This window comes from Canis lupus, chromosome 15 (genome assembly GCF_048164855.1).
Source record: "Canis lupus baileyi chromosome 15, mCanLup2.hap1, whole genome shotgun sequence".
Taxonomy (NCBI): Eukaryota; Metazoa; Chordata; class Mammalia; order Carnivora; family Canidae; genus Canis; species Canis lupus.
The window spans coordinates 39,366,691-39,387,559 of NC_132852.1; the positions used below are offsets into that span (position 1 = coordinate 39,366,691).

Sequence of the window (20,869 nt, forward strand, 5' to 3'; positions counted from 1 at the left end):
TACCATTGTTGAAAACACTCTCCTTTCTCCATTCAGTTGCTCCATTATGTTGGCCATACTTATGTAGAGCTCTTTCTGACTACTTAAATCTGTTCTGTTGATCTATGTGTCTGTTTCTCTGCCAATATCACACTGTCTTGATTATTGTGGTTATCTAGTAAGTCTTACAACTGGGTATTGTAATTCTTCTAACTTTATTCATCTCTTTCAAAATTGTTTTGTTTTGTTTTCAGCTATTTTAGTTTTGTTGTCTTTGCATGTAAATTTTAGAGGAAGTGTATCTGTATCTACAAAAGCCTTGCTGGAATTAGATATTATTTTAAATTACTTATTATTACTTTCTTATTCTGCATTTGTTTTATTGTCTCACTTTCAGTTTTCATGTTATTGTAGAGCCAAAGGGGTCTTTAAGAGATTATTTAGCCTGATTCCAACATTTTTCAGTGGAGAAAATGTAATCTTTGGAACAGATTCAGTGAGGTAAGTGACTTCCTAAGTCACTCAGGAGGTTAATTGGTCTAGGACTAGTGTTCATGCCTCTGACTCCTGGGTCTGTAGGATTTTCAACTTGCCACAGGGCTCCTCTCTTCTACCTACTGAATCTTATCTCTTTTCCATACATTTTCTACTTTCTTGAAAGGATTATTTTAGAATGTCACTTTGTATTTCAGATATAAAAAGATCAATAGTATAAAATCCCTTTGGAAACTTTAAAAAAATGCAGGTTCCTCTACGCTGGAGATTCTTATTAGTGAGTGTGGTGGAGGCTCTGAAAAGGCATCTCTAGTAACTGTGATGCAAGTGGGCTGTGGCCCACAGTAAGAGCAACTAGAGCCCATTGGGAAGCATGGGCCATGGAGTCATTGATCAGGGTTTTTAACTCCTCACTAAATATTTAAATGTATGCTTCAGTTTCTTTAGTTATGAAGTGGAGATAATGATGTCTGGCTCCCAGTGATTTTGTTTAAGCACATTACGTGCAAAGTTCTTAAGCACTAAACTTGGCACCCAAATCAGTGGATGCTACTTCCTTTATTTCTTTCCTCTTTAATAGGTTGTGAGGCTTGTTATATATTTGAGGCAGAGACTGTGTTATGTGTTCAACAAACCATCTCACTTTCCTCCTGATTGCTCAGAGGACCATCCTTGTCAGTGAGGTAGAGTCATGTGACTAGTTCTGGCCAATGGAAATTTCACACACAACTTGTGTGTCACTTGCAGGCTGTGATGGTAAGGGTTTGACTTGACCTCCCTATGTGCTCTGCTTCTGCTGGCTGCAAGATACTTGAATGACACTGAGGCAGAAAAATGGTAGCAGCCTGATTCCCTGAGTTACTGTTTGGGAGAATGTACTTTCATTAACTACAGTAGATGATGACTCAAAAGAGACCTCAACCTTTGTGTGATTAATATACTGTTGGGTTTTTAAAAACTTAAAATTATCTTTTGAATATTATGTTTGTTATAATATTCTAAATACTTTATGATTTATGTAAGCTATAGGAAATATATTGTAAAACATGCAAGCAATTTAGTAGGAGGCTCTGGCATAAGGAAATCTTCATTTGTGGTGAATAAAAAACTTTTTTCAAACCAGAATATTTTTGTAGGTTTTTTGTATTTGTGGTATTATGTAAGTTTTATGTATAGATGTAATTCTCAAGCATCAGAATGCAAGTCCTTATCCAGGTGAAAGTTGAGATAATAGTCCTTTTGCTATAAGGGCCATCAGGAGCCAGAGCAGCAGAAGTTATAGAATGTCAGTGTGTGTACACCACTGAGGAGGTGGTCCAAGTAGTCTAGGTGAGGGGTGGGCATTTTACCACTGGGAGACTAATGCTGGGCACTGACTGGAAGGAAAGACAAAGGGTCTTTAGCACATAATTGACCCCACACCATCTCTCACTGTAAAATAGAAGATTCTTGTGTTCTGTGGGATGGCTGCCCAAGGCCCAGATCTGAAGTATTTAACCATTTGCCTCCAAGGACCTCCTAGACCTAGGATCAGGTTTTAGGCACAGGCTCAATATATGGTTTCTAATAAAAATGACATCACTGAGGGAAACAGATACTTTACCACTTTCAGGGAATGGATCAAAAGACCCTTCTTGACTTAGAGGTTTTCTCTCTAGAAGGATCTATATTTTTATTATATTTCAGTTCTAAGGAGTTTTCCTTCATGAATTATTTAAAAGTTTATTGGTTAGTATCCAAATACCTGGGGAGTTTTCAGTTCTTTTTGTTATTGATTTCTGGTTCAATTTTATTATAATCAGTGAACCCACCCTTTGCCATTTCAGTCTTTAGAGCCATTTGTTGAGACATGCTTTCTCTCCCAGCATGTAGTCAATTGTAAACATTCTGTTTACTCCTGGAAATGATGTATATTCTGCAGATGTTAAGTGTAGTGTTCAAGAGTGTTAATAGTATGGTTTTTTTTTTAAATTTTATTTATTTATTTATTTATGATAGTCACACAGAGAGAGAGAGAGAGGCAGAGACATAGGCAGAGGGAGAAGCAGGCTCCATGCACCGGGAGCCCGACATGGGACTCGATCCCGGGTCTCCAGGATCGCGCCCTGGGCCAAAGGCAGGCGCCAAACCGCTGCGCCACCCAGGGATCCCAATAGTATGGTTTAATTTAAAAAATGTGTCAGACCAACTTTGTGCTGCATATAATAGACACGTCTTAAATTAAGGATATGAAAAAGTTGATTGAAAAATTTTCTAAAAAAAAAGAAAGAAAAAATTTCTCCTCTCTACTGTATTAGCTCTTGAGAGAGATGTGTTAAAATGTCTCACTCTGATTATGGAATACTGTTTATGATTATTTCTCCCTTCAGTTCCTTCACTTTGTGCTTTCTGGTTTTGAGGCCATATTATCACATGCATACAAACTACAGAATTGTTATTAGTCTGATGACAATGGTTGGTCCCTTAAAGTCTACTTTGATTAATATAGCTCTTCCAGCTTTTTTTGAGTTAGTGTTTACATGCTGACTTTTTAATCCTATAACTGTCAAATACTCTTTATGTTTAAAATATGTCTCTTAAAAGCAGCATAGTTAAATTTCATTGTGTATCTGGTTTGTTAATCCTTGTATTTTAATTTGAGGATTTAGTCTGTTTACCTTTAACGAACTCTACTCAGGTTTCAATTCTACCATCTTACTATTTGGTTTCTGTTTTCCCCACATATTCATTTTTCACTCCTTTCTTGCCTCGAGTTTTAATGAAATATTTTTTATTTTTCCATTGTCCCCATCTTTTCTATTGGCTTGTTAATTATCCTTTTATGTTCTTTTGGAGAAGGTACAGCATTCATATTTGACTCATTTAGGCTAATACAAATTAATACTTTTACCACTTCTTGGACAATACAAGGACCTTAGAATGCCTTAATTCTATTTATATTCCTCCTAGATTTATGTGCTATTCTTTTCATGTAATTTGAATAACTCCAAGAGCGTAAGATAGTAGTAAAATATAATAAAATTAATGGGAAGTGATGAATCTTGAATATTTAATATCTTTTAAAAAATTTAAATATAATCTATGTAATTATAAGTTCATGTAATTTATTTTTATTAATGATTGTTTAACAATGAGCTTGTAAAATACTTGAAATGTAGTAATTATCTCTTGTGAGCCAATATGAGCTGGCTCAATTACACCATTGACTGAGGTCATTTCTTAGAATGGGAGCCAAGTTTTATAAGGATTATCTTTGGAATTAAAAGCATCTTAGTATCCAAACATTGGTATTTATGATCCCTACACAATAAAACTACAATTATGTTTTGTCAAGTTCAACAAATAGGGGCACATTTTGCTGATGACCTGGATGAAGGAAATGAAAAAGAGTTTCTAAATGTGCAACAATGAAGTACCTGTGTCATGGAAATGCAATATAATAGTGCACTACTGGGCATTTCTTCCAAATTTGGTATTCAGTAGTGGTCATGTGATAGCTTGAAATTGGCCACATTGGACTATTTACTTCACAGGGTTATTGACATATACCTTAGGGTGTGATTTATTGTTTTGTGTTCTAGACTTAAGAAAATTGCAGTTTCAACTGATATGGTCTCCTGTCTGTAGCATTACAGCATGAACAGCACAAAAAAATTGTGGAAATATTCTTCAAATATTAAAAAAACATATCTGACTTAGCAAAGAAAAACACTTTTACTATTGCTAAACAAATGATATCTTACACTTAATATAAAATAAAAAAAACAACAAGCATTCACATTGGAACTGTACTTGTTTGTCCATTGTAACCATAGGTGTTTCTACAGACACAAGAATTTGGCAAAAGTTAATGAATGAATTGGGTATATGGAATTTATGATAAAGAACATTGGATGTTTTATTATTATTTGTAAATTGTGTACGAATACTCTATATCAGTAAAATTTATAACTAATTTATGTTAGGTATAGATCTACATGCAATTTTTTCCCTGGAGTTCTGGTTCTAAAACATTTGCCAGCACATCACACTGACCTCACTCCTCCAAAACTGCACTTAAAAGCATGTTATTGAATCTACTGACCTTCTGAAGACTCCTAAGGTGAAAAGTCAACAGTCATTACTGACTTAAATGCAGCAGTTGCTTCTTTCTACATTTCTTCTCTCCTGGAGTTTTTCTAGAACTTGAACTAGTTGTCTTCTTATCACCTCTGTGAAAACTCCCAAGGTCTCAAGGTCTTCACAATATTTTTACAGTTTTTTTTTTAAGCTTTGAGTTTCTCTGCTCTGTATTTAGAATACAAAGTGGATAATTCCTCCCATTTTACCTAAAATATTTTTCTGCTACTATGTCATCACCTCTTAAGCTTTTACTTCCCAGAGTTTGTCTGACAGATTTTGCAACTCACAAGCTCCACGTGAACACCTTTGCTCTTTCTGATGGCCCTGCTTGCAACTGAGAAAGAGCATCTGACCAAAGCTTCCAGTCAGGTGCTACCAACGGGGTGTTGATGCCCCTTTTCTTGCCCAGTACCCAGAATTCAGATATCTTAACAATAAAAGATAATATTTTGAATAAAAAATTTTTATTTTCCAGTTCTGGGAAACCATCTATACTATATAATTATAGTGATCATTTAAGATTGCTCACTGTGGATGAGTTACTGCATTTTGTACTTTTTCCTTATATCACCTTCCTGATAAACCTCCTCAGGTAAGTTTCATCATTATCCTCACTTTATAAATATGAAAACTGAGATTTAAAAAGGACAACTTGTCCAACATTTCAAGTGGCCAGACCAGGACTTGAACCCAGTTCTTCTGGTGCTATAATCACTATATTATTCTGTGACTTGTCAACAATGTCTGTCCTCTTTCTCCTTTGTCTCTCATAAGTAATATCACTGGCCTTTGTTTCCCATTTTCTTTTCAGAATTCATGACTATTTCTTGAAATTTATTTTATTTATTATTTTTAAAAAAGATTTTATTTATTCATGAGAGACACATCATACTTATATCTGAGTCATGAAAGGCAGGTGGGAGTGCAGATTATGAAAGAAATGGGAGACAGGAAAATGGTCCTCCCCGTCTAGGCAGGGGGACCCAAAGAAAAACCAGACGTGGAAAAGTATGCCAGAGTTTGGAACCTGCAAGAAGTTGAACGTGGCTGAAATTTCAGATATTCATGGGAAAGTGGAAGCAGGTGAGGTGATAGAGAAGGCTGGAAACCTCCACTAAGTGAAGGAATCATGTCTTATTTATTTTTTTAAGATTGATTGATTGATTGATTGATGATAGACCTAGAGAAAGAAAGAGAGAGAGAGAGGCAGAGACACAGGAGGAGGGAGAAGCAGGCTCCATGCCGGAGCCCGATGTGAAACTCCATCCTGGGACTTCAGGATCGCGCCCTGGGCCAAAGGCAGGTGCTAAACTGCTGAGCCACCCAGGGATCCCCTAGGAATCATGTCTTAAAGGCAGTGGAGTCACTAAAGGAATTTAAGCAAGAAATTGAAATAGTCATACTTGTGTTTTAAAATACTCTTTGTAGGGCCATGAGGAGGCTGGGCTGGAGAGGTGAGGACCCAAGGTGTGGAAACCAATTAGAGGCTCCAGCAGTTACTCAACTGGGAAGGACTGGGGGCCCACATTGAGGAGGGCTGGTGCCCAACAAAGGACAGGTTTAAAAGACATGCTGTTGGGATGTGGTGATCATTTTCTGTGGAGTGATGGAAAAGGGGGAGACTATTCAAAATTTTAATTCTTTCCTTTCAAAAAACATTTTTGAATAGCTTATGTTTTCATGTCTCAATAACAGAATGTTCTGTCCTCAGATTTAAATTTCAAGGAATGGGGCACCTGGATGGCTCAGGGGTTGAGCATCTGCCTTTAGCTCAGGCAGTGATTCTGGGGTCCTGGGATCAAGTCCCTCATCAGGCTCCTAGTGAAGAGCCTGCTTCTCTCCCTGCCTGTGTCTCTGCCTCTCTGTGTGTCTCTCATGAATAAATAAATAAATAAAATCTTAAAAAAAAGAAGAAGAGATTACAGATGCTGCTGTTCTAAGAAAAAGTGCTAGCTCAGAACTTGAGGGAGTCATTTTACCTCTCTGGACTGTGATTTCTAGGGGAATGGAGGTTGGATGCCATGATTCCTAAGGTTTTAGGTTCATGAATACCAGTTTCCACAGTTACACTTGACAGCCATTTGCATTATAATTTTTTTGGTATTTAGAATTTCCCAAAAGGTCTGGAATCTGATTATTTCTTAATCATAATAATGAGTAATAATCTCATTGTAAGCATATAGGAATATAATGACTTTTATTGAATTCCTATTTTAAATGCTTACCTGTTCTTCCTTCAAGTTGTTAAATAAATGACATGTTAACATAAATCAGTACAATTTTATTTTAAGATATCCTAACATGTCAAAATATATATGTCAAAATGAATGCAAAGTAATTCAATGAAGATACTTTGAGAAGCTATTCACATAAGACTGTGTTTGCTTAAAATATTTTTGGAACTTCTTGTTCAGAATTATCTTTGAGCACTTGCACAATCTTTTTTCTAGTTGGCAAATCTGTCTTTGTAGGACAGATTTGTGAACAAGTAAGTGATTGAACTGTATTATTGTTTTGTTTATTACTTTACTTGCTCTACTTAGGAAAGTAATATATGCTTGTTTGGAGAGCACAGAATAAGAAGAAAAATTAACTGAGTCTATATTCCACTTAAACATTAATCAGCCCTTGGAAGAAAACACCAGAAATTATGGGGTTTAGAGCCTGAAGGTGATTGAGGTTCAGAATTCTCATCCAACACAACAAATTTTTTCTGTCTGCCTTGTCAGAGCCCTAGGGTGGAATTTGTCTGCTTCTGAAATTTTGGATGCTTGATTCATTAAAGGAAGCAAAATCCCCCCATGCTATCTTTTCATTTATCTTGGACTTCAGATCCTCTTTTTTTTTCCCATAGGGAAAAAAAGCAAAAAAAAAAAAAAAAAAAAAAAAAATCTAAAAAAATCCAAAATGTAACTATAGATCTCCCTTAATTTAACCAGAGTATTATTTTGGTAAATTTTTTCTAATTTTGACAATATGTCATGTATGTTTTATTTAAGACAAACTGAGATCCTGCTGTTTATGTCTTGTATCTTGCCTCTTCTACTTAATATTATATGATTGTCATTCATTAAAATTTTAAAAACATTTTTAGTGGGTGTATTTTATTCTATCATATATATTCATATTGTACTCTCCATTACATGTCTTCATAATAGTAGTATATGGATGTCTATTTGTACCCACAATGATTAAAAATATTATAAATTAAAATATATTTGTCAGTTTGATGAATTAAACTGTTTCTGAAAAGTGGAATTTTTATTAATGTGGTCGAAATATGTCACATATTCTCTGTCTTGTTGAATGTTCTTTTCTCTTAAATTCTGCTCTGATATAAATATTGCCATCCAAACTTTCAATTGTGTTTTCTAGCTACACTTAGCTCTTCCTTTTATTTTATATTTCTGAGTCATTTGGTTTTAGACTTGTCTTATAAACAGCATATAATTGGATGTTGAGCATCTTTGTTTTTGTTGGGGATGTTTAACCCATTTACATTTATTGTCATATTTGATAAGTTTGATTTTTTTTCAGTTAAAGATTTCTTTTTTTTAAGATTTTATTTATTTGAGAGAGAGAGAGAGAGAGAGAGAGAGAATGTGCACATGAGCAGGGGGAGCCAGAGAGGGAGAAGCAGGCTCTGCAGGGAGCCCAATGCAGGACTTGATCCCAGGAGTCCTGGGATACTTAATTGACTGAGCCACTCAGGCACTCCTAAAAAACCATTTCTACTTTACATGCTTCTTGTTATTCTAGAGAGAATATGTTATATGGATTCTATTTTTGTTTTCTTTCTGGTGACTTAAAAGGCACACATCTAGTTTTTATTCCCTTGCTGCTAATTTTGTAGTTTTAAACATAAAATTTATTTATTTATTTGACTCAAATTAGTTCTGAAATCTCATCTAAAAAAGGTTTCAAAAGAAATCATGAGCAAGAGAGCATTATTGGAATCAATGTTTATCCTTTCAAGTAGACTGTTCTGAGGGACAAATTATTTGATTTAAAGTGTTGATACTTTCATGTAAAAAAAATCGTGTTTAAAAAAAATCATGAGGGCAGCCCCGGTGACGCAGTGGTTTAGCGCCGCCTGCAGCCCAGGGCGTGATCCTGGAGACCCTGGATCGAGTCCCACGTCAGGCTCTCTGCATGGAGCCTGCTTCTGCCTCTGCCTGTGTCTCTGCCTCTCTCTCTCTCTCTCTGTGTCTCTATGAATAAATAAATAAAATCTTTTAAAAAATCATGAACATTTCTCCACCAATTTGACCCTTTGGTTGCTTCAGGATTAATTTAAAATAAAGATAAACAAGAAAAAAACTTTACTCTTTCCATGTTATATACCCTGTCCGTCTTCTTTGTTACCCCTCAGTATGTCTTTAATGTAAGGAGTGGGGAGCAATCAGTCAGTGGCAGGTGAGGGAAGCATGTGTGGCAGGAATAGCTCTGAATTGTTAGATCTTGGGTAAGTTATTTTCCTTCTGGGCTTCAGTTTCCATATCTGGAAGTTTCAGAGGTTGGAGTACCTAATCTCTGAGGTTACTTGTACCTTCATTCTTAAATAATTAAACAAAGTTTATTAAGTACCTATTTGCATAGCTTCAGTACCAGGCCCTATATAGAATGGCAAACTCAAAAACAATCTATATTTAAGAAGAAAAAGAAAAGTTCCTAAGCTGATGAGATTCTGTATGTTGGTCTGTATGCTGGTTATGTTGTGTGTAGCATGTAAAAAATTCACTGGGCTATATACCTTTAGGATGAGAGCACTTTAATCACTTTACTTATGTATTTTATACCTCAATAAATAGGAAAATAAACCAAAAAAAAAAAAAAAAAGAAAAAAAGAAAGAAAGGATGGAAGAGAAAAGAAAAACTGGCTAGATGTTTAAAGGTTGTAATTATGAGGCAGGATGGCATAATAGAGAATTCACAGAAAATAGTGAGTTTAAATCCTGATACCTTCAAATATTAGTCTTGGAATCTTGTACACATTATTGAACCGTTCGAGACTCAGTTTTCTTAGTATTGAATGAGTTAAAAGGCACATAAAGCACCCGGCATGTAGCAGGTGATTAATACATATATATTTTTTAAGATTTTATTTATTTATTCAGAGAGACAGAGAGAGAGGCAGAGACACAGGCAGAGGGAGAAGCAGGCATCATACAGAGAGCCTGACGTGGGACTCGATCCAGGGTCTCCAGGACCACGCCCTGGGCTGCAGGCGGCGCTAAATCGCTGCGCCACTGGGGCTGCGCGATTAATACCGATTTTTAAAAAGAGGCAGTAAGAGTATTAAACAAATGAATATGACCGGTTCAAAGAACTAAAAGATTTTACATCATTCTTTTGAAATCACCCTAAAACTAATAAATCCCAGGAAGCCCAGTGTTAGAGAGACTATGAAGAAAAAGCTAGGCTCATATTTTTCTAGCGACGTGCAAACTTGAAAATACCTCTTTTGGAGAGCCACTTGGCAATTTATAATAAAACTCACCCAGTTTATAATGATCTTTAAATTGTTAATCCCACTTTTCAGATTATAGCCTGAGCAAATAACTCCTGAAGGAAAACAAAATTTATTTATTTTAAAGTGCTTGACTAGGTTATAATAATGTGTGGAAACAACTAGCTTAAAGATGGCTAATTAAACCATTTTAGCAATGCAGTGGAATACTGTCCCATTTAAAATGGCAGATACATGGACTAAATAGATATACGAAGATTTCAAGCAAAAAATTAGAAAATAGTGTGCATTCAGTGAATACAAACACATAAAACCTATGTCTGTGCAACGATAAAGGTTAGAAGTGAATTTTATAAATTTCTGGTTCTATGTGGAAAAAGGGAGATCTATATTTTAATTTTTGGTTTATTACAATGATTGCTTAGTAAGTCAGTAAAAATAAAGTAAAAACATATGTCCTGAAATAGAACAAGGTCTCTGAAAATAGTGCGTAAAATACAGAGTAAAAATGTACAGCCGGTATATAGGTAGAGTTATAGAAAAAAATAGAAGTTGTATTCCTCATAATATTGAAGAGGTTGCCTTGCCAATGCATTGTGAAAGGAGTTATTAGTCTCAAGAAATGCTTTTCCTAGAAATAATTTCCAAGTCAGCTAAAATGCCAAAATATGGAGATGAAAATTCATGAGATAAGTTGTTCTTAAAGATATCAAGTTCCCTATCAGCTGCATTTTTTTTACAGCCTTTTCTTCTTTTTTCTTTGGTGATAAAGGAGAAGGTTTTATAGATGCTGAAATGGTTTACAATTGCCTTATTTAGTTGCTCTTATTTTTTTTATGTCTCCCCAAAGGGTCACAGAATCCATCATTTAAAAAGAGAAAATGATGTGTTTTTAGTGCAAAGAGAGAATAGCTTTAGAGAACCAATAGGAATGGGAATACATGGAGTCGGGCATGTATATCTGGAACAAACTAAGTACTTTGGATCATATCAGATGTCAGAAGCTTCACAAGGAAAATAGAATGAGGTGCTGGGTGGTGGGGTACTACCTTTTCATACTGGAAGGTCTAAATCAACATGTTAGTGGTTTTGAAGTGAGAAACTGTTGGAGTGCACAGGAGAACATGGCTGGCCCTGGTTGACAGACTCTCCTCTTTTCCCTGGGAAAAGAATATCTTTGGGAAATAATGAAGGAATTTTTCTAGGTGTGTGAGGGGTCTGGATATTTTAGGGGATGGAGGAAAGTTTGTATCTGAAATGTGTTTGGTGGCATGGAAAATTTTTGACCCAAGTTACATAATGCAAGGAATAGTCCCCAAAAGAGAACTGTCAAGAATTACAGAGCTGGAAGGAGTCTTAGAAATTGATTACTCCAAACTCTTAATTTTGCCAGAGAGAAAACAGACCCAAAGGGGAGAAATGGCTTGCCCAAGGTTATAGTCACTAGTGAGGACATGGTCAAAACCAAGTCTGTTGGTTTCTGGCCATTATTTTTCCTGCTCTACCTTGCTGAAATTGCCCTTACCTTCCACCATCACTTCATTACTGACGTTTTCTGCATCTATCATGCAAAAGATTAGCCTCCAGACTTAGAAATGTAGCCCTTTAATTCACAAAGATTTCCTTTAAACCATCAGAGGTGTGAGTCAGCAAATCATGATCTGTAGCATTTGTTCCAGGATCCTGTTTGTCTAGCAGGGAGAGAAGTTTAATTACAAGAGCTTGATTCTGGAATCAGAGTTCATATCCCAGCTCCACCACTGGGATGGTGACTGCCATGAAGCAAAGTATTTAACCTCTCTGAATTTCGGTATCATTTGTAAAATGGAAGATCATAATAGTACCAATCTTTTAGGTCCCTTAGGTGAAGATTAAATGGCATACCCATTGGATGGGGGCCTGCTTTATAGTAAGTGCTCAATAAATGCTATTATTGTTGTTCTGGGGGTAGTTAGAACTATTTCTGTCAGAAGTCTTAAGGAAATAAGAACTTTTTTATTTTTTGAGGGAGCAATGAGTATTATCTAGGCATGGTCCCTAGGTGTTCAGAAAGACTTTTCTGGGATTGTAAAGCTTCTGAACTTTCAACAATCTGAAATCTTTCTCTGGTAATCTTTCATGAATCTAGTGTAGCTTATGTTTGTGTAGCTTTTCATCCAACAGCTATCTTGATTACTTCAGATTTAACTACTCCTTATCTTAAATTTTTTTCTTGGTAATTTTTATAGCTTTATTGAGGTATAATTGATATGCAGTAAACCCACATATTTAAAGTACGCAATTTTATTAGTTTGATATGCACATCACCAAAATCAAGACAATGAACATATTTATCACCAGCAGAATTTCTGTGTGCTCCTCAGTACACAGCTCCCACCATCCTGGTCCTTCCTGGTCTCTGCCAACCCCCCACCCACCTCCTCAGCCAAACACTGATCTGCTAGAATTTCATGTACATGGAATCATATGGTATGTTTTTTATTTGTCTGGCGTCTTTTAGCATAATTGTCATCCATGTTGATACATATATCAGTTGCTCCTTTGTTTTTATTGGTGAGTCCTCAATTTTTAATTTGTTCACTCTTTACCCCTATCTTGCTTAACTGGACATGATATGGGATGAAAACAGATTTTGATGATTTAAAAATATTTATTATCTATGTTTCCTTTTCTTATTTTCTATTTCATTGCTGCCCAGTATACACAGTAAATAGTATACAGCAATTTAGGTTCCCTGAGAGTAACACTCAATTGCATTCTGTATGCATATTTTAAAAAACAGTATCCATAAACAATATTATTATTTATTTATTTGAAGGTTGAGATTAAAATTTTCCCCTGTCTCTTTGGCTCTCAATATTAAAAAAAAGCATACTTTCATTGGCCTAACCCAATAAATTGATTTAATAAATTAAATTATATAAATACACAGTTTTTATTTTTTACAGTGAAATATGTATTCTGTTACTGTTACAGCCTTTTTTTTTTTTAAATGTGGACACTATGTATGTTCTCAATTCCCTTGCAGCTGGAGCATAACATGAAATAAGCTAAAAAATTGATACATTGATATAGCAGAAGTAATACATTTGCAAAATAATGACATCATTTAGGAGGCAAGTCCATTTTTTTTTTTAGCAAGTCCATTTTTATAATGACTTTTTACTAACACCATCATAGTATCTCTCAACTATTAATAGAACTTGTATCTAGGAAGGAAGAATATAAAAATTACCATTCAAAATGCCCATTCAAATTTGGTGAAAGATTTAATTTCTTCATCTATCACAGTGTCATGAGTCCTGTGAATACTATAGATCAAGCCTCAGTGCCAGAAGTTTGGAGACTTGACAGTGTGGAGGGTAGAAGTTAGCCAGAGGGAATCATAATGCCAAAGAAAACAAACTTCACCCATCCTGCATCTTAGACATATGTTCTAGGCAGGTGTCCTGAGTGCTCTCTTGGCCTGAGAAGCCTGGGAATGCAGTAATTTAAAAACCAAGCCTGTAGTGGAGATGTATATACTGACCTTCAAGATGCTGTAGGCATTGTAGTGGCAGATAGAGGTTTATATGGAACAATGAAAAGAAGGTGTGGTTTCCATACTCGAAGGTAACTTGATTATCTGGTCCTAACTTTCATTTTGCTGGTGACTTAATAGCAGGACTGGGACCAGACCTGTGATTTCTGAACCACAAACTTTGTGTTGCTGTTGTATTGGGACTGGTATGGGGGCATGTAAGGTGTTAGACTGTATGATTTGTATCCCTCTGAGCTGCTTGACATAGGGGTCTATTGTCCGGGACATGGCATCCTTGATGAGCTATACTTCTTGAGCACTGTATCATCTTCATCATTTGCCCAGCTTGTTGCCATCTGTAACATATCTTCTTACACGCAGGGATTCTTCATGTGGGTGGGAGGCAACAGATAAAGGTCATCCTCCTTCAATGAGAATCCCTGACACAGGCCCAACCCATTATTTTATAGACCTGGAAACACAGGCGAAGAAGTTATGGGCTTATCACAGTCTCACAGTAATGTGTTTAAGATGATGTCTTGGTCCACTTGGGCCTCTATAACAAAATACGGTAAACTAGGCCTCTTTCTCACAGCATTTCTTTCTCACAGCTCTGGAAGCTGGAAGTCCCAGATCACGGCATCAGCCTGGGTGCGTTCTGGTCAGTAATCTCTGGGTTGCAGACAGCTGACTTCTCGCTGTGTCCTCACAGGGCGAGAGAAGAGCTAGCTGGTGGGCTGGCCTCTTCTTCTCAGGATGCTACTCCCACTCGTGATGGCTGGCTGTACCCTCATGACCTCCCAAAGGCCCTGCCTCCAGATACCATCACACTGGGATTAAAATTTCAACATGAGAATTTTGGGAGGGATACAACCAGTTAGTGCCTAACTGGTGAAAATCCAAATCTGTTGTTCTGCATGGAGCACACCAGATCTCCCTGAGACCCTGTTCATGCCTCATCAGCCTCTGTGATCGCATTTAGCACACGCTGAGCAGCTGCAGGACCTAACGGGGTGGAGCTGGCCCGGAAGAATGTATTAGGAGAAGGTGTCGAATAAAGTGAATAGTTGCACGTGAGTGTGACTCCTGCACTACAGACCGTGTGCTGGAAAGTAGCTCTCTTTTGTGGACATACATCAACTGTCTGTATCTTCACTGAGTTAGGGCAAAGATGATGTTATTGGTCTCACAACTAATGGCAAATGTAGTTTCTTTCCAAGAGACTTAATATAACTCTGTCCTTTCCAGTTCAGATTAGTCTGTCCTCTTTTCTGCTCTAACACTACATTATTTGGATTTCTGTGTAGCATGAGAGTCATTTCATTCTTGACCTTGTTAGGGTCAAGTGTTGATAATATGAGGATGGCTCAAATGGAGAACCCCACAGGGACCCTGCTGCCTAGCTTGGGAGGCACTTGGTAAATCTTTATAAAGAAAATATTATTTTATACCCTTTAAAATGTTAAGAGACCTATACATTTTATTTTGTTTATTTTTTAAATTTAAATTCAATTAGCCAACATAGAGTATATCATTAGTTTCAGAGGTAGAGTCAGTAATTCATCAGTTGCATATAATGCCAAGTGCTCATTATATCATGTGCCCTCCTGAATGCCCATCACCCAGCGACCCCATCCCCTCATCCACCACCACTCCAACGACCCTCAGTTTGTTTCCTAGAGTTAGAGTCTTTTGGTTTGTCTCCCTCTCTGATTTCTTCCCATTCCCTTTTCCTTCCCTTCTATGATCCTCTACACTGTTTCTTATATTCCATATATGAGTGAAATAATATAATTGTTTTTCCCTGACTGATTTATTTTGCTCAGTATGATACTCTCCAGTTCCATCCATGTTGATCTAAATGGTAAGATTTCATCCTTTCTGATGGCTAATATTCCATTGTATATATAGAACACATCTTCTTTATCCATTCATCTGTCAAAGGACATCAAGGCTCCTTCCACAGTTTGGCTATTGTGGACATTGCTGCTATGAACATTGGGGTGCAGGTTCCCCTTCAGTTCACACATCTGTATCTTTGGGGTAAATACCAAGTAGGGCAATTGCCATTGAAACCATGCATTTTAAAAGAGACTTCAAATAATTTAGCAATATAATTTTGTTCATAGTCTTGATAGTTCTGCTAATTGTATCTAAGATTATCCCCACTTATCAGAATGAAAAATTGGAGAAAATAAGAGTGACTTACTTCACTGGAAGGATTAAGAATAAGAAAGAGATCAAGAGATACCTTCTCATTTAGTCTGCTTTTGTACAAGCTAGACCAGGACATAGTGATCCTGTTTTTCATTTCACAGGATAACAGAAGAGAAACATTTTTGGGGAAACTCGTGACTTTTAAAGTCAGTTGTGCTCTAAAACATACTATTTTCAGCAGAATTATTTAATTCGGAAGGAATGCGGTCAAGAATATAGTTACATGTGATTTATAATTTAGCATCCAAGGGCACTTTCTTTTCTGAAATATATTCTTTTTTTTTTTAAAGAAGATTTTGTTTACTTTAGAGAGAAAGAGAGGACATGTGAGGAGGGATGGAGAGGGGAGAAATAAAGGGTGAGGGAGAGGGATAAGCAGACTCTATGCTCAACCCAAGATTGGACTCGATCCACAACCCTGAGATCATGACTTGAGCTGAAACCAAGAGCTGGAAGCTCAACTGACTGAGCCACCCAGATGCCCCTCTGAAACATATTTTTGAGAAAAATAATTTTAGAAGTTGTCTGCACTCTATTCCTGCTCTGTGTTCTAGTACCATAACAGAGGACTCCACTGATTTATACAAATAAAATACATTACCATCCAGATTTTAAAATGTATATATTGTCATCCACATATACAGAAAGAAAAACCTCACAGGTAGCTTGAGTTGGCAGACGCATATCTAGTCTCTGCCTGTCTTAGTGCTTTTCTTTTGTGGTTTTAGGCACATTGATGATGAAAGGCTTTGTTAGCCTTCCTTTCTTATTTCTCACATTTCCAGGATCAATGTGTCTGATACATATGTGTCTTAGATGGACTAAAGATTTAAAGATTGACATTTGTGAAGGTGAGCTTAAGGCACACGCCTTAAGTGTGTGGGTATTATTGCACCACTGGGTGGGTATTATTGCACCATTAATCAATTGTGCTTTTGAAGCTCTTTAGAAATTAAAATGCTGGGAACTTTCACTTAGGAATTGTACATTGAATAGAATGGATTGCTAGATTGTTAAAATATTATTGATCTCAGTGTACTCGTTTTCAATATTTTTGATTGCTGTTTTCAATATTTGATTTTTGGTAGTCTTCTCTGAATATGATTAAAAGCTGACTTATTTACAAAGTGCCATTAATTAGTGTATGTCAAACTCTGACTGTGGGGGTGGCATGGGGCAGACTTCCTAACCTTTAGAATCCTGCTGGGCAACTTCCAAATCCAAGCATGTGATTTTTCCGTGGACATTCTGCCAGCCACTCTCTGCACATTTGCCTTCTCTTGCCTACTTTTCACCATAACTAAAATTTGCGAAGTCACATATGTGTCTCCACAGTCCTCACTCTTTATGCCAAACTATTGAGAACACACTTGGCATCAGGTGACAGGAGAGGGGACCTCAGATATGGATACAAATCTTTAGACTGAGGGATGTTGTTGAGAACTATTTTGTGAACTGAATACAGCACTGCACTATATCTATATACTTGTAGTCGCTTTCCTGGATTTAGCATTTATTTTGAGCACATTCTTATTGTTTGCTTCTTTGATGGGAAGGCTTGTCAAAGAGTGTGCTTTTGCCTTTGTGATTGCTTTTAAAGGATGAGGGATTCAAGAGAGCAGGAGGGGCTGTGTTCTCGAGGCATCTATGGCAATCTTTGGCATACCTGTTGGCCACCAGTTTAATGCAGTATAAGCCCCTGTAAGTCCCATCCTCTCTTAGGGCTAGTACTTGCAGGTAAGGCAGTGTTGCCTAATAGAAAAAGTAAAGACTTGCTTTCCTTTTTCTCTCTAGAGCCTTGGTTTTAAAGTCAGAAAAATCCTGGCTTTAGCATGTACTAGTAGGTTTTTTAACACTTGTGAGCCTCATTGTCCCCAGATGTAAAATGGGAATGTCAACACACACACATCCATAGCATTGCTGTGGGGATTGCATGTGGCCAGCAGAGCATATGGCACATTCTAGTTGATGTGTCTTGCCTCTAGTTGATGTTGTCCAGGTGAACACATTCACTTCTCCCTAGGTAACTTTAGTTTACCTTCAGTCATTTTCCATGATGCTAATTCTCCTTCCACCCGGATCACAAAGGGAGACTTGACAGTGGTTCTGCCTTCCTGTCTCTCCTTTTTCCAGCACTAGCTTGAGACGACTGCTTTCTGGGGGAACATGATGTTTGGTACTACTAAGGAGACAGCATACTTCCCAGAGCCAAGGATCAGAGTTTTAATGAGTTCTTTCACTAGGAAAAGAGGGAGGCGCCGGGCCATCCTGTGGCTCTTACCCTGCAGTTTGGCATCGCTGGGGCAGGCACTTAGAAGCTGGATGAATGTGGACTACTGTGTGTGGATGAAAAAAAACTGTGAATGTTTCTCTTCAAGTTGCTGGAGAGAGAAGTACAAATTAGATTATTAATGATCATATGGAGGTATGAGCTGACAGTCTATTTAGTTGCATTATTAAAACAAGTATGGTTTTGGACGATGTGGATTTCCCCCCCTTTTTATTTAAATGACAAAGAATATTCATGAAGGGTATCAATAAAGACCATGTCAGTGATTCAGCTTGCAAAGCTGCCCCTGCATGCTAAAAGAAGAGAAAATTTAAGTGGTTTAGAATGAGAATATGAGATTGGAAGCCAAATTATAAACTCATTTCAACTCTTGGCCTGCAGGCTCCGGAATAACATTATTTGTTGTCAAAGATGGAAAACAAGTCGGATTCAGGTCCGAATGATATTCCACTTTGGCACTGCTGCCTTTCTGCCGGCAGCGATTCCATTCGGACACGGATTAATGAGGCGGGCAGGGGCCGAAGTGTTGGTCTTGAGAGCGGAGCCAGAGGGGCAGAGCTGCAGCCCCGGGTGTCCGGGTGTCCGGGTGTCCGGGCGTCCTCGGGGGGCCGCGCCCCCGCCCCAGGGATCCGCCCCGGCTCGCCCGCCGCGCGACCCCCACACGCCGGAAGCTGGAGGGGGTGCGGCCCCGTGCGCGGAGCTGGGGGCCCGCGGGCCCTGGGGCCGAGTTACTGGCAGGGCCTCGGAGGAGACCTTGGAACTTCGGTGAGGGAAGCGGCAGGACTGTGACCGGTCCCGAGGGCGCGGGCAGGTCCCGGGGGCTTCTCAGCTCGTTCTTGGCCGGGAGCACCATTCTGGGCCTTTTCATCCCTGCGTGTGAAACGGGGAACAGTGGTGTGTTCCCCTTCTTGCTGTGGCTTCGATGATAGGGACACCTGGGATGGGATCAGGAAAGTCCTGGGAAAGCCGGCTGTTCCCGAGCTGGAGATGGAGCACTAGGACACTTGCCTAACGGGCGGGCGTGGGCCCTTTCCAGAGTCTTTGGCCTCCTTTGCTCCCAGCCTCTGTGCCTGTACCTCTTTGGTACCAGCTTTCATGCCCGTTGACACATCGGTGGCCTCCAGTGGACCCCCTTACAGGCAGGGGTGACGTGGGGCGGGCTCTGCGCCCAGGCTCCCGCAGCGCCGCGCTGGGACCGCGGTGAGCGCGGGGGCGGAGGGGGGGCAGGGACCCGCGGGGCTGACGCGCGCCCCCACTCGCCCATCCCGTCCCCTCCTTCCCCTCCCCGCCCCCCGTCTAGCTGAGCGCGCCCCCTTCCGCCTGCTCCCTCCTCCTCCTCCCCTCCCTGCTGTGCACCCCCTCCCCTCCACCTTCCTTCCCCTTCCCTCTCTCCTCCCCTCCCCGCGGTGCTCCCCCCCCCCCCAGCGATAGCCGAGCGCGCGGGCCCCCGAGGGGCCGGGCCGGGGACGCGCGCCCGGGGAGCAGGGCTTTCCCGGCAGCCCGGGACCCCTTCTGTCTCTCGGGCAAAACTTCCAGGAGGATTTGCTCTTTTCCAACATTTCGGTACACAGAAACATTACAAAAAAAAAAAAAAGAGAGAGAGAGAGAGAGAGAGAAAGTGCTGGCGCAGCACGCGGTCCCTGCGAGGGGAGGGCGGCCGTCGCCCCGTGCCCCTGCGAGCCCGAGCGCCCTCGGTGGTGCGGGAGCGCGCGGGGCCGCAGGTCGGAGCCGGGGGCGCGCAGTGTGGGTCCCGCGAGGTTGGCTCCGCGAGCGGCGCGGTCCGGGGACCCTTCCGAGGCGGTGCGCTCGCGCTCACGCTCACGCGCGTCTGCGGCGCCCACCCGGGATCCCGAGCCCTGCGTGCATGTGCGCCTGGGAACACGTTTGGTCTTTTACGCGTTAACACGGGGAGCGGGGATGGCAGCCAGCATCGTGGGGATGAGTTGCACCTTATATCTTAAAGATCTAAGTGTCTACCATTTTGTAATATCACCTAGAGATGAGACGTGGAAATTCACAGGGCCTACCACATTTTACTTTATTTTGTTTTATTTATTTTATTTTATTTTATTTATTTTTATTTTATTGTATTGTATTTATTTATTTATTTATTTATTTATTTATTTATTTATTTATTTATTTATTTTTTTTACGTTTTAGGTTCATTTCCCTTTCAAGGAAAGAAGCCAAGCTGTTTTTACCCAGAGGAGGAATGATGTAGTTACATCCTAACCTTCTTTTCTTGTACTTACAGGTAAGTGAGTCTGTTCCTCATAAATTCCTTAGGAAATGAACTTTGCTATGGTCTGACCCGTATTCAGTTTAGTGGCTATGTTTGAGATGTGTTATATTTCATTTTACTTTCAGTCGTTTGAGTAATAGCAAGTTGTTATTACTTTCTCAAAGTAATTTAATGATTTGGCTGCCTCAAGTCTCTTATTCACTTTGGAAAGCCTGTGATCTACTTTTAATGTTACCAACTTCTTTAGATTTTATCTCTTCTCACAGTTAGAACTGCATAATTCTTCTTAAAAAAATATTCACTGGAATAGGAACATTTGTTATTCTTTTGGAAGTTGTGACAGAATAGTAAGCTTTCTCAGATATTTCGCTCATCATCAAATGGCCACCATAATTTTGACCATGCTACAAAGTATTTAAGTAAAACGGTTTAGGAAATGGAAGAATGATCCTCCTTTCCCACTTGTAACACCTTAGGAGTATACTTTCTAGAATCTTGAAGAATAATAGTACCCCAGTGGATTATATGGTTGGT

At 39.0% G+C, this 20,869-nt stretch overlaps 1 protein-coding gene across 30 annotated transcripts in view; it reads left to right on the forward strand.

The window, feature by feature from the left end:
- The window catches only part of CSGALNACT1 (chondroitin sulfate N-acetylgalactosaminyltransferase 1), a 327,875-nt gene that overhangs the window by 134,012 nt on the left and 172,994 nt on the right, over window positions 1-20,869 (forward strand). For 21 of the 30 annotated variants that reach the window (XM_072776718.1, XM_072776723.1, XM_072776719.1 and 18 more), the window contains one exon: window positions 20,254-20,347. The gene's annotated coding sequence lies outside the window, so the exon portion shown is untranslated. The other 9 variants (XM_072776738.1, XM_072776744.1, XM_072776736.1 and 6 more) reach the window with 5 other exon arrangements.